We start from the raw sequence: 13,483 nt of genomic DNA, 5'->3' as shown, positions 1-13,483 counted from the left end.
TCCATTCTCTCATGCTTGCATTAGATTTTGTTACTATAATTGATTGCTCCTATTCTGATGCATAGCCTGCTTTTATAACCTGCTTATTGTTACCTTACCTGCTTATCCTAAACTGCTTAGTATAGGTTGGTTAGTGATCCATCAATGACCCCCACCTTGTCCTTCTTGCCCCTGCTTCATCATCGAAGACCCGATCAACGGGATCGAAGACCAGGCCCCGGCAGTGCACATCACTTCCCCTTAGTTGCTCTACGCTACCCGGTTACTATCGAGTGCCGAGGGTGAGGCCTCATCAGCACTTCTGATGTTAACCCTGTAGTGTAGCTATTTGGTCGTGGTCATCGAGTGTGATTTCCTCTTTAACCACTTCCGATACGACTCTGTCGTGCAACCCCTCAAGTATGAACCTCGAGGGTGGTCCCTCTTACGTTCACCTTGATGATTACATCGAGTGGAATTCACCAGGGGTGATTCCTCGGGTTTTCCCTTTGATGTTTGGACACACGGTTTCTATGGTTACTATGACTTTACACTGAACCATGTTACTAAAGACTGGTCGACCCTGAGGGGTACCCGTGCGAGCATAATTGCGAGTGATGTGGAGTCGGGTTGACCTGGAAGGTGCCCGCAAGATAATTACGAGGCGTGTCCGAGCATTCCTAGCCCTTGCCGCAAGTCCTCAAGATGGGGCAATGGGGTCACATCTTTCGTGAGTCTCTGCTTGTAACAGCGCATTCCTAATCCACTATGATTTGGATATTTGATCCGAAGGGCCTCTGGCCTAATAGCACTAACCATCACGTGGGCATAGTATGGGCGTTCTGCGTCGTATGCATCAACCGAAGCTTAATAGACATCAACGACTGAGCGGCGCACACCGGGTTGGACTGGTAAGCACCTGCCTTTTTGAGGGATGTAGCTAGGTCTGCTCACCGGCCGCGTACGCAACGTGCAGGAGTTTCCGGGGCGATGGTCCATGCCCCCTGGGGGCATAGGTTTAGTCCGGCGTGCTGACCTCTCTATTAAGCCTAGGTCGGGTTGCGGCGTATTGTTTGGCCGAGGCCAGGCATGACCTAGGAAAGTGTGTCTGACCGGAGTTAATCGAGCATGGTGGGTAAGTTGGTGCACCCCTGCAGGGAAGAAAACATTTATCGAAGCTTGTCCTACAATAACGGACACTTGGAGTTGTATCCTGATCGATACAACTAGAACTGGTGATGAGAGTTGGATTGTGATGAGAAATGGATAGTATGGCTCTGAGATTTCTTTCTCGTAGGGAGCCGAGAAATGATCTCTAGCCAAGGTTGATAACACTACTATTATTTTACTTTATGTTATTGTACTCCTTCCTGTATGCTGCAAAATGGTGGTTTTCAGAAGATGCTAGTATTCTATAGGACTAGGCCTTCTCTCTATTCTGGCATTTCTGCAGCCCAGTCCACATATACAACCTTCCTTTGATAATGTTGCATATGTAGTGTAGATCCTTGCTTGCGAGTATTTTGGATGAGTACGCACGGTTGCTTTGCTCCCCCTTTTCCCCCTTTCTTTTTCTTTCTGGTTGATGCAACGAGATGTCGGAGCCCAGGAGCCCGATGCCACCGCCAGTGCCTACTGCTACATGGAGACCGCTGACGATCAGGAGTAGTTAGGAGGCTCCCAAGAAGGAGGCCTTGCCTTTTTGATCGATGTTGCTTTTGTGCTAGCCTTCTTAAGGCAAACTTATTTAACTTATGTCTGTACTCAGATATTGTTGCTTCCGTTGACTCTTGTGTATTCGAGCCCTCGAGGCCCCTGGCTTTTAATATAAAGCTTGTATTATTTTAATTTGTGTCTAGAGTTGTGTTGTGATATATTCCCGTGAGTCCTTGATCTTGATCGTACAAATTTGTTTGTATGATTAGTGTATGATTGAATCGAGGGCGTCACAAGTTGGTATCAGAGCCGACTGCCTGTAGGGTCCCCCTTTCCAACTCCTTGGCCGAAGTTGAGTCTAGAAACCGAAAACTGTTTTACTAAGTTGGCTGTGTGGCTTACAGGCCCACGTCGCCAATTGGGTGGTATTAGGATCTTTTATTCCTTGTCTATACTCTAGGACTCTGTTCTCTCTTCTTTTCGGGTTAAATGAATTTACTAACTACATTAGGTTCTCGTAACGACTTTCCTCGGAGAGCCTCTTCATTCCAGATGGTTGCCTGCTTCACCAGAAGACTTCGAAGATATTCTCCGATCTACTCCCAAGAACTTGTGTTCATTTCTTTTGCAGTCCCTTAACACCGTTGAATCCCTATGGATAACTGCATATCCTTGTCGCTCATACCTTCATCCCCAATTGCTCTTGTTATTACAAGATACCCCGAAATACTTGTCGTTGTTTCGAGAATCCTTTTGTGCCTACTGCCTTGCAGTTCCTTGTCGCCTGAATACACCGACCAATTAATCCTCACACATATCAAGGATTTGTTTTCCCCAGTTGTTCATATGTTTCACAAAAGTCTTTCCAATACTACTCAATCTTCCAATAATCCTCAGGAGCCTATTGTTGTTGAAATTCTTGTTTGCTTGCACTATGGTTAATTCCATAATTCTAGTAATCTTTGTTGACATCCTCTGTCACTATCGTTTCGAGTCCGTTGATCCAATATGTCACAAATGCTCGTAATCCTCAATCAGATACTAGCATTCATCCTTCCGGCTCAGACGTCACTCCAAGCATGAGCTTATTCTTGTCAAATCAAACCTTGTTTGATTGTCGATGTGTATCGATTCAACTCAATTATCTTTTGATCAGAGCATCTGCTTCAGATCTTCTTATTTGAAAATCGCAATTCCTTTGTATTCAAGATTTGAAATTATCCAGTTATATCTATAACCCGATGCCTTTGCATTCTTTCTTCTTCTGGGTGAGTATCGATACTCACATCAGATCTTTTATGGACCTCCATATCCTTGGTTGGATTATTATCCGACAATGTCCTTCATATTCATTAAACTTGTGACTTTTGCCCTGACACATAATGCCTTTGGTAAATTCTATCATCTAATTTTGTCAACCATGCTCTGCTTTCGAGTTGGTATATTTTAATCCTGAAGTTAGTGGTATATGCTCCTAAGATACCCCTACGGGTTGAACCTATGCCTTCACTAATCCGTGTGAACCTGAAAGATATGTGAGTCATACTCTTCTGGTGCTTCACCAGGTAAATATTTCGCACTACAAATTCTTCGAAAATGAGGAGTGAATGAAAGGTTACGCATTGAAGAAGTGGGAGTCGACCTTGAACCTTTGTGTTCATGCCCATGGAACCGGTATAGAACTTATCATGGAAGCTGCTCGTAAAAATAATTACCCCTTGTTATAAGTCCATCTTGTATCGGTGGTTTGATCATTCATAACCATGGTTCCGACCATAGTTTCTCCTTAATTCCATTTCTCGGACAAGTTAAAATACTAGTCTACTGCAAGTCATTTCACTTGTCCAACCTCTAATTTGATCTACCTTCAAGTATTGCCTCATGTTATCTTGAGGATATTGTGTCATTGCACTACCTCTTGTAAATTCTTAATTGAAGTGATACTTCGTCACATCATTCCTAGCCCGATTGGCTACATCATTATCATCCTAAATTTTAACTGTGCTACCTGGTCCTTCCCGAAGCACAATTTATCAATGATGAGCTAAGCTTACATCACTCTTCCTCATCTTATCATTCCACCTTGAACAACAAGCTTGAATCCGAGCTTGTGTCATATCCATGGTTCCAATAGCCTTTGCTTCATCATTCCTTTTGCTTGATGTCGTTGCTGCTTGATGGCATCTTCATAGAGCCTCTTGACAAAATTTGTCGTGATCACCATCAATATACTGCCTTGTTCTAAGATATTAATCAAATTCTTGAGGAGAAATACCATCCTTGACCTTTGATGATTTGAGTTATCATCGACAACCCCCTTATCTTCTTTCCAACACATGTTTTATCATGTCTTGGTTATACCCTGGACTCCTTGCTATTCCTGCAATTGTTCCTTTAGTATTTCTTGTGATCTTCAACTCCAACCCCTACTTGGAACACCATGTTAATGCTACCTCAAAGCATGAGTGAGGTATTCTGACTATCAACAAGAACATTGGAAGCACATTGTCGAATGTTTCTTGATCTATTATCCAAACACCGTTGTAAGGGTAATATCATGATTCTTCCCTCGCCCCCTTTATCTAAATGCTTTTGAACTTGTTGTCATATCATGTATATCCTGCTCCGCTTCCCCTTGGGAAGGATATACTCCTAAATCTTGTGTATAAACATATTTTCCCTTTCCATTGGTTTTCGTAACCTTTCTTGTGATCTATATATGTTATAAGCAGAAATAATTCCCTGCTTATGGAAACATCTTGGTTTACAACTCTGTGTGTGAGACCATGTTACTATTGTTGGTGACATTCTGGTAATCACCGATGGACGAGAACTTTCCCTATTGGTCTGCCTCATTTTAACGAGCAAGAAAATAGTTCTCTCCGTCCCTCGCCCTTGGTACCAACGTTGTTAATAACATTACTGACAGTCTATCATCTGTCATGCCTTGCTAATGGCCCCCTTTCTACTTTTAAGTCACATGGTGGGCCCATAACCCACAATTCCACAGGATCGAAACCTGACTCCAGTACATCCTTGTTTTCCAAAGTTGTCCCGCGTGCATGGCTTCGTATGTAAATCACAAGCCACCTTCCTAGTGATCTTTTCTAGTATCAGACGCAATAATTTTTGTTGTTGTTGCTTTGAACCCCTTTCATCTTTTGATTAGGCATCGACTGATTGCCTGCCCGTTAAAAATTCTCATGGTACCTTCATACTTTGGTCTTGATGTTTTCTTAAGTTTCAACTCGAGAGATACTTCCGCCTCTTTCCCTGAATTGTTCACCAGATAATTAACCCTATAAGGGTCAGACCTCTCGAAGTTACTCTTTACTTCTCCACTTAAATCTCGGGACGAGATTTCTTGTAGTGCACGAGATTTGTAACACCCCCAGTGTCATGCTAGAGTAATCCCCTGTTAATGGTGCCATGTCATCACATTACTGTTGCTAATCTTCACTTGATCCAAATCACCATTCAAATTCAAATCCAATCTAAAGTCAATAAAATCATATTTGTTGGACATGAAATCAAAAATGTTCATCTTGTGGCAAATAATCATTTGTTATATTGGTGGTGGACCAACATTTTTGCAAGGTGTTTAAATGGCCTAAACCAATTAAAGCAGTGGCTAAAGCAATAGACTAAATGGCTTTTTAATTTATAAAAGTTGCTACCTTTTTCAAAAGCCTCACCATTCTTTTTGTGGCATTGCACAATAATTCTTTGGAATTGTTTTAGCCAGTGGCATAATTTTGTAAAGTCATTAGTGGCTAAAAGAAAAGGCAAAAGCTGCTATGAAAGAAAAAAACAAAAAAAAGAAAGAAAAGGGAGAGAGAGAGAGAGCAACCCCCTCCCTTGACCGAACCCACCTGGGCCGGCCCACCTAACCCACCGAACCAGCCCAGCATCCCACGCTCCCCTGGTCGCCTTCTTGTTCGAGTGACCGCGGGTGCGGTCGCTGCCGAACCACCTCGTCGGCATCGCCCGACGAGAGGATAAGGCCTCCACGCCCCCCTGGCGCCTCGGGCCCTTATCCCACTCCCCCCCACGCTCGTCCTCTCCTCCTCTCCCTCTCCCCACCAGATCCCCCGCTCACTTTCTCTCCCCCCTAACTGAGTGAGGGTGTCCTAGATTAGGGGGTATCCGGAGAGCCGGACTATATACTTTGGCCGAACTGTTGGACCGTGAAGATACAAGACTCAAGACTTCGTCCCGTGTCCGGATGGGACTCTCCTTTGCGTGGAAGACAAGCTTGGTGATCCGGATATTAGATTTCCTTCTTTGTAACCGACTCTGCGTAAAACCTAGCCCCCTCCGGTGTCTATATAAACCGGAGGTTTTAGTCCTTAGAAGGACAATCATAATCATCATAGGCTAGCTTCTAGGGTTTAGCCTCTACGATCTCGTGGTAGATCAACTCTTGTAATACTCATATTATCAAGATCAATCAAGCAGGAAGTAGGGTTTTACCTCCATCGAGAGGGCCCGAACCTGGGGAAAACATCGTGTCCCTTGCCTCCTGTTACCATTGGCCTTAGACGCATAGATCGGACCCCCAAGTCGAGATCCACCGGTTTTGACACCAACATTGGTGCTTTCATTGAGAGCTCCTTTGTGTCGTCGCTACAAGGCCTAATGGCCCCTTCAATCATCAACAACAACGCGGTCTAGGGTGAGACTTTTCTCCCCAGACAGATCTTCATGTTCGGCGGCTTCGCACTGCGGGCCAATTCGCTTGGCCATCTTGAGCAGATCGAAAGCTACGCCCCTGGCCATCAGATTAGGTTCGGAAACTTGAACTACACGGCCGATATCCGTGGAGACTTGATATTCGATGGGTTCGGGCCTACGCCAGGAGCGCCGAACAGTCACGACGAGTACGGCCTAGACCTGTTGTCGGGCAATACTCTGGATATCGCACCTGCTGGAGCTCCGGACCTAAATCCGCGGCAGATTGCGTCGTCCGAGGACAGGTGGATGGACCCCGCCCCGGAGGCCGCACACTCATTGATGGTAGACCCGAGCACAGACTCCATCCCCAAGGAAGCTTGTGACACCGGACCCCCGGACTTATGTCCGGCTGTAGGTTCCAGACCGTGTGCCCCCGAGCCCGCCGAATCTGGTTGGGCTCCGGTAATGGAGTTCACCGCGGCAGATATCTTCCAGCACTCTCCCTTTGACGACATGCTAAACTCGTTAAAGTCTCTCTCTTTGACAGGAGACTCTTGGCCGAACTATGTCCGGCTCGAGTGGGAAGCAGGCGACAAAGGAATTCGTTACCCACCCACCACCCACTTCATTGCCACGATCAATGATTTGACTGACGTGCTTGACTTCAACTCTGAAGACATTGACGGTGTGGATGACGATGTAGGAGAAGAACAGGAACCACCGCCCACGGGGCGCTGGACAGCCACCTTGTCATATGATATATATATGGTGGACACTCCCAAAGAAACCAATGGCGATGAGGCAATGGAGCATAACCCCTCAAGGAAGAAATCAAAGCATGGGCGTCATCGGCGCCGCTCCAAGCCCCGCCACGGCAATACCGGCACAGGAGACGAAAACAATCTGGATGGTGCCAAAGATGAATACAACCCGGATCAACTTGCCTTCGAGCAGGCCGAAAAGGAAGACGGGCAGGTCAGCCCAGATGAACAGGCGACGAACGGATACCCGGAGGAGGACAACTACATGCCCCCCTCCGAAGATGATATTAGCCTCGGCGATGACGAATTCGGCGTGCCTGCGGACCCCGTAGAGCAAGAGCGCTTCAAGCGCCGGCTTATGGCCACTGCGAGGATCCTGAAAAAGAAGCAGCAGCAGCTCCAAGCTGATCAAGATCTGCTCACAAACAGATGGGCTGAAGTCCTGGCAGCCGAGGAATATGGACTCGAGCGACACACAGCTGACCGACCACCTCGTGGCCGGGATAAAATGGCGTATCAGCCCGAATACCAGCCCGCACCCCCACCTCAGTACACTACGGCCCGGGGCAATAGGCAGGACCTGCAAGATATACTGGAAAACAAGGCAAGACATCCAAGATCGATCTACGGATCGCGGGGGTGCGCCCCAACACGTGACGATGATCGTCATGCCAGATACACTATCGACAAGTCAGGCCGGGCCGAACATAGCCAACCAGACTCATTCGAACTGCGTAGCCACATAGCCCAGCATAGAGGTGCCGCACACCCCCTGTGCTTCACTGACGAAGTGATGGATCACGAATTTCCAGAAGGGTTTAAACCCGTAAACATCGAATCATACGATGGCACAACAGACCCTGCAGCATGGATCAAAGATTTCCTTCTCCACATTCATATGGCCAGCGGTGATGATCTACATGCCATCAAATATCTTCCCCTTAATCTCAAAGGACCGGCCCGACACTGGCTAAATAGCCTATCGGCAAACTCCATCGGCAGTTGGGAAAACTTGGAGGACGCATTCCTCGACAACTTCCAGGGCACGTACGTGCGACCACCGGATGTCGATGACTTGAGTCACATTACCCAATAGCCTGGAGAGTCAGCCAGGAAATTCTGGACTCGGTTCCTAACTAAAAAGAACCAAATTGTCGACTGTCCGGACGCAGAAGCCTTGGCGGCTTTTAAGCATAATTTCCGCGACGAGTGGCTCGCCCGACACCTCGACCAGGAAAAACGGAAGTCCATGGCGGCCCTCACGACACTTATGACCCGCTTTTGCGCGGGCGAGGATAGCTGGTTGGCTCGCAGCAGCACCACGCCAATAAACTCCGGCACTTCAGATGTCCGTGACAATAACGGCAAGCCACGGTGCAATAGACACAAGCATCGGAACAATGGCGACAACACTGAAGACACGGTAGTCAAGCCGGATTCAGTGGCTCAAAATCCGGCCAGCGGAAGAAGCTATTCAAAAGAAACAATCAGGGATCATCCAGTCTGGACCGCATACTTGATCGCTCGTGCCAAATTCATGGCACCCCGGATAAGCCAACAAACCACACTAACAGAGACTGCCGGGTGTTCAAATAGGCCGGTAAAATAAATGTCGAGAACAAGGACAAGGGGCTGCACAGCGACGATGATGAGGAGCCCCGGCGTCCGAACACAGGCGGACAAAAGAAATTTCCTCCCCAGGTGAAAACAGTCAATATGATCTATGCCACCCACATTCCCAAACGGGAACAAAAGCAAGCACTAAGGGACGTCTATGCCATGGAGCCGGTCGCCCCAAAGTTCAACCCATGGTCAGCCTGTCCGATCACTTTTGATCGTAGGGATCACCCCACCAGCATCCGTCATGGCGTTTCAGCCGCATTGGTCTTAGACCCAATCATCAATAGATTCCACCTCGGGCAAGTCCTTATGGACGGCAGCAGCAGCCTGAACCTGCTTTATCAGGACACAGTGTGCAAAATGGGCATCGACCCTTCAAGGATCAAGCCCACCAAAACCACCTTCAAAGGTGTAATTCCAGGAGTAGAGGCCCGTTAGATGGGCTCCATAACACTGGAAGTGGTCTTCGGATCTCCGGATAACTTCCAAAGCAAGGAATTAATCTTCAATATCATCCCTTTCCATAGTGGTTATCATGCATTGCTTGGATGAACCGCATTTGCTCGATTCAATGCGGTACCACACTATGCATACCTCAAGCTCAAGATGCCAGGACCTCGCAGGGTCATAACAGTCAATGGAAACACGGGCCGCTCTCTCCGTACAGAAGAGCATAATGCATCCCTCGCGGCAGAAGTACAAATAGCCTTCCCCGGCAAACCACCAATCTGGCGACAAGAACCCCGAACACCGTCAAGCGAGTCCGAAGTACCTTGCAACAGGATCGCCAGGCACGCCAAGAGCGCGACTAGCAGTCCGGCCTCCGCACCGGCCCCATTCAAGCAGCATTCGTGCTGCGCGAACACAATTAAGCACTCGAAATACCATGGGCATAGGCGAAGGCGCAATAGTGATGCGGTCAACAGTGCGGTTCAGCCACAACATACTTTAATAACCCCCTTTATCTTTCAGGACCCTGCTTTCGGGCAGCCTCTTCAGAGAGCCGGATTATCGGACTTATCACAGGAGGGAAAACCAAGGAGGCAAAAGGCTTGGCACATAAAGGGAACACCCAGGTGGAATCTGTTAATGATCATGATACCTGTTTTATATACCTACATGCAGCCCGCCCTTGGATAGGACATGTTAAACAGTACTATTTACTTCTGCTTAACGCATTAATTGTAAACATACGCTTAGACGTATTATTTATCAATGGGAGATAATATATAGCATCATCTTATTATTCCTATCTGCACATTTTTCCTATAAATGTTTATATAATATTGAATCCATACACTTTGGTACGTTCAGTTTGACAAGGGCTTCTCACGGCGCCCCTTAATACGGTAAGATATGTCCGAACACTTTCGACAGTGCGGCACCCCGAACTTATAGCATTATATGCATCAGCTCCGAATCATGTCTTGGGTCAATAGTTGGGTTTGCCCGGTACCCTTGTTTCGGTACCTTACATTCCGTTATATCGGCTAAGGTAGCATAGGGAGAACTACTGCGATTGTGTCCCGGTTCTTCTAGACGAGCACCTTAGTAGAGAAAGCCGAAAACTAACTGTCATGATGCGGCGAGAGCTGGTCGCTGTTCGAGAGGTCTCAAAATCCTTAAAGATTTTTTCCGCTTTAGGCGATGAATCGGCCTTGTCCGATTTAGGCGTATATAGCGCCCCAATTCGGCTTTCCGAATTCTAGGGGCTTCACCGAAATTTGAAATTGTAGAATTCGATGGCTAAGTGAGAGTTATAAAGCCACATAGTCTGATTGCCTTGTTCGCTGCACCAAACACCTCCTTCAGGGACCAAAAAATTGGATAAAAGATTGTTTGGGTTTTCCATGAACACCCCGGTACTAGTTACGTGGGGGCAGAAGCCAACGACTCGCCTACTTTCAGAATTTTATAAACAATCGCACAGAAGGTAATATTTTAAATCAACAAAGCTCTATATAGTGCAAAAAAATTCGTTTTCATATTACAAAATCGACAGGAGTACATTCACTCAAAGATTGTGTCCTTTGTACATTCATCAGCTACGATACGAGCGCCTTTCATCACACCATCATAATATTTTTCAGGATAGCGACGTGCCTTGCCCTCCGGGGGTCCCTCCTTCACCAGCTTCTCTGCATCCAGCTTGGCCCAATGCATCTTCGCACGGGCAAAGGCCCAGCGGGCACCCTCAATGCAAACGGATCGCTTGATAACCTCAAGCCGCGGACAGGCATTTACCATCCGCTTTATAAGGCCGAAGTAGCTGGCGGGCAGGGGCTCACCAGGCCACATCCCGACTATGAAGTCCTTCATGGCCACTTCGGACGCCCTGTGGAGTTCAACCAATTGCTTTAATTGGTCACTAAGAGGCATTGGGTGTTCGGCTCCTGCATACTGGTACTAGAACAACTTCTCCTGTTGAGCTCCCCTCTTCGGCACGGTAGAACTCCGTGGCATCTGATATGCTGCGTGGCAGATCTGCGAACGCCCCTCGAGAGCTCCGAATTCGGGTAAGTAAAAGAAATGTCTCCTCCACATGCTTGCTTTGCATAATGAATGCCTTACCCGCCGCTATCTTCTTGGCCGCCTAGATTTCCTGCTGAGCCTTTTGGGCTTCAGCCTTGGCGTCTTTCATGCTCAAAAGGGCCTTCGCAAGCTCAGACTCTTTCGTCTCGAAGTCACGCTCCAAGGACTCAAACTTCTTGGCTAGTTCCTGGAGCTCTTTATGCACCTCGCCCACCCTAGCATCTTGCTTCTCACGCTCAATGTGCTCCGCGGCCGCCTTGTCTTTGGCCTCAGATAGCGCTTTCTTCAGGGCCACCACTTCGGTCGTGGCCCCTATTACAAAACCATGACACTTTTTGTTAGTGTCATCAATTTTTTTCTCCACTTTATGATATGTGAACGGGGTATCACTCACCTTTGTTCTCCTCGAGCTGCCTCTTTGTGAGGGTGACCTCCTCTTCGGCAAGCAGCACTGCCTGCTTATTCACATAGACACCTACTGTTAGACTCCTATGGTTTAGAGTTGACCCTCCGTTTGGATTTTCTTTCCGAACACCAAACAGAGTATCAGGGGCTACTGTCTATCGGGTGATAATTTCACACAATTTTGATTACTTACCTCAAAGCCCGTTAAGAGGCTGGTGTAGGCTTCGGTCAATCCGCTTTTGGCGGACCGAACCTTCTGAATCACCGCACTCATAAGAGTGTGGTGCTCTTCATCCATGGAGGCGCCACGGAGCACTTCCAGCAGACTATTCGACGCCTCTGGCGCAACAGAAGTCGTCGGCACGGCCGGCTCGCCCTCCTTAGCGAGGGGCTGCCTACCCGAATCCGGAACCTTTGGAGGTTCCGGTACAGTGTCCAGATGGGAGCCCGACTTGCTGCGGCTCTCGTCAGCACAATCTGCGAGGATCTTACTCCCCTTGTGCCCGGCGTGTGGAATCCCGCCTTGGGACGTCTCCAAATCCGCCTCTCCCTGCTCTGGTACCGTTTGGGACCACACCTCCGTGCCATCGGCAGGACGAGGGGAGGTGGCCGTCAGGAGCGACTTCATCGCCGAATCTCTCAAAGACCCATCCGAAGAGGATACCTCGGGATGAGCCCTGTCCGGACTGCACATACGTGTCCGGCGTTATAACAAACTATGAAGCTAAGTCGCACTAAAGTACAATAGAGTGCGGATACTTACGATCTTACTAGGGGATTTCCCCTGGGTAGCCACTCCTCCTCGCTGTAGGCGGCCGTGGTGGAGTGATCCGGAAGGGACGCCTTTCCCTTCTTTGGCATCCTAGCGGGGAGGCGGAATTTCCTCGTGTTTTCCCCTGCCTCCGCGGGAGGAATCTGCCTTGTCGTCCTCGGAAGACGAGTCTATGACGGCCTTGCGCCGGGGACCCTTCCTGGTCCCTTGGGCCGCCCTCTTAGGCCCTTCGGCCTCCCGGATGGGGCGGCCCTTTCCTTTTCCTCCTCCCCTTCATGGGAGGAGTGTGCCTCATCGTCTTCGGACGAGGCTTCCGGTACGACCTTACGCCGGAGACCCTTCCTGGTCCACGGGGCCTTCTTTTCGGCCTTCTTTTCCAGCACCTTGTAAGGCGCCGGGACTAGCATCTCCGTCAGGAGAGAAGATGCTAGACCTTCTGGCAGTCGAGCTAGACAGTCGATCCGCTCCGCTGTCACCACGTAATCCTGATTAAATACACACGATGACTTAGAATCCTCCCATGAGTACGCTGAGAAAGTTACATCTGGTGATGGTCAGAAAACTCACCGGATGGGGGAGTCGCGTGGTGTGGAATCCGCGGTCCTTGGATGTGGGAGGAGGTATTTCGGAGGCCTTGAATAACAGCTTCCATGCGTCCTTGTGCATCGTGCCGTAAAGCTCTTGAAGTGTCTGGTGTTTGGCCGGATCGAACTCCCACAGATTGATTGCCCATCTTTGGCATAGAAGGATTGGGCGGAAGAGCATGACCTGGACCATGTTGACAAGTTTGATCTTCTTGTCCATCATATTTTGAATGCAGTTCTGAAGTCCTGTCAGCTCCGCAGGTTCGCCCCAGGCCAGGCCCTTCTTTTCACAGGAAGTGAGCCGCATGGGGATTCCGGATCGGAATTCGGGGGCCGCCGCCCAGTTGGTGTCGCGTGGCTCGGTGATATAGAACTACCCTGATTGCCACCCTTTCACGGTCTCCGCGAAAGAGCCTTCAAGCCAGGTAACATTGGGCATCCTGCCCACCATGGCGCCTCTACACTCCGCTTGCTGGCCGCTCACGATCTTTGGCTTCACG

The sequence above is a fragment of the Triticum dicoccoides genome, chromosome 3B (genome assembly GCF_002162155.2).
Source record: "Triticum dicoccoides isolate Atlit2015 ecotype Zavitan chromosome 3B, WEW_v2.0, whole genome shotgun sequence".
NCBI lineage: Eukaryota > Viridiplantae > Streptophyta > Magnoliopsida > Poales > Poaceae > Triticum > Triticum dicoccoides.
Note: the sequence above shows the minus strand (reverse complement) of the source record.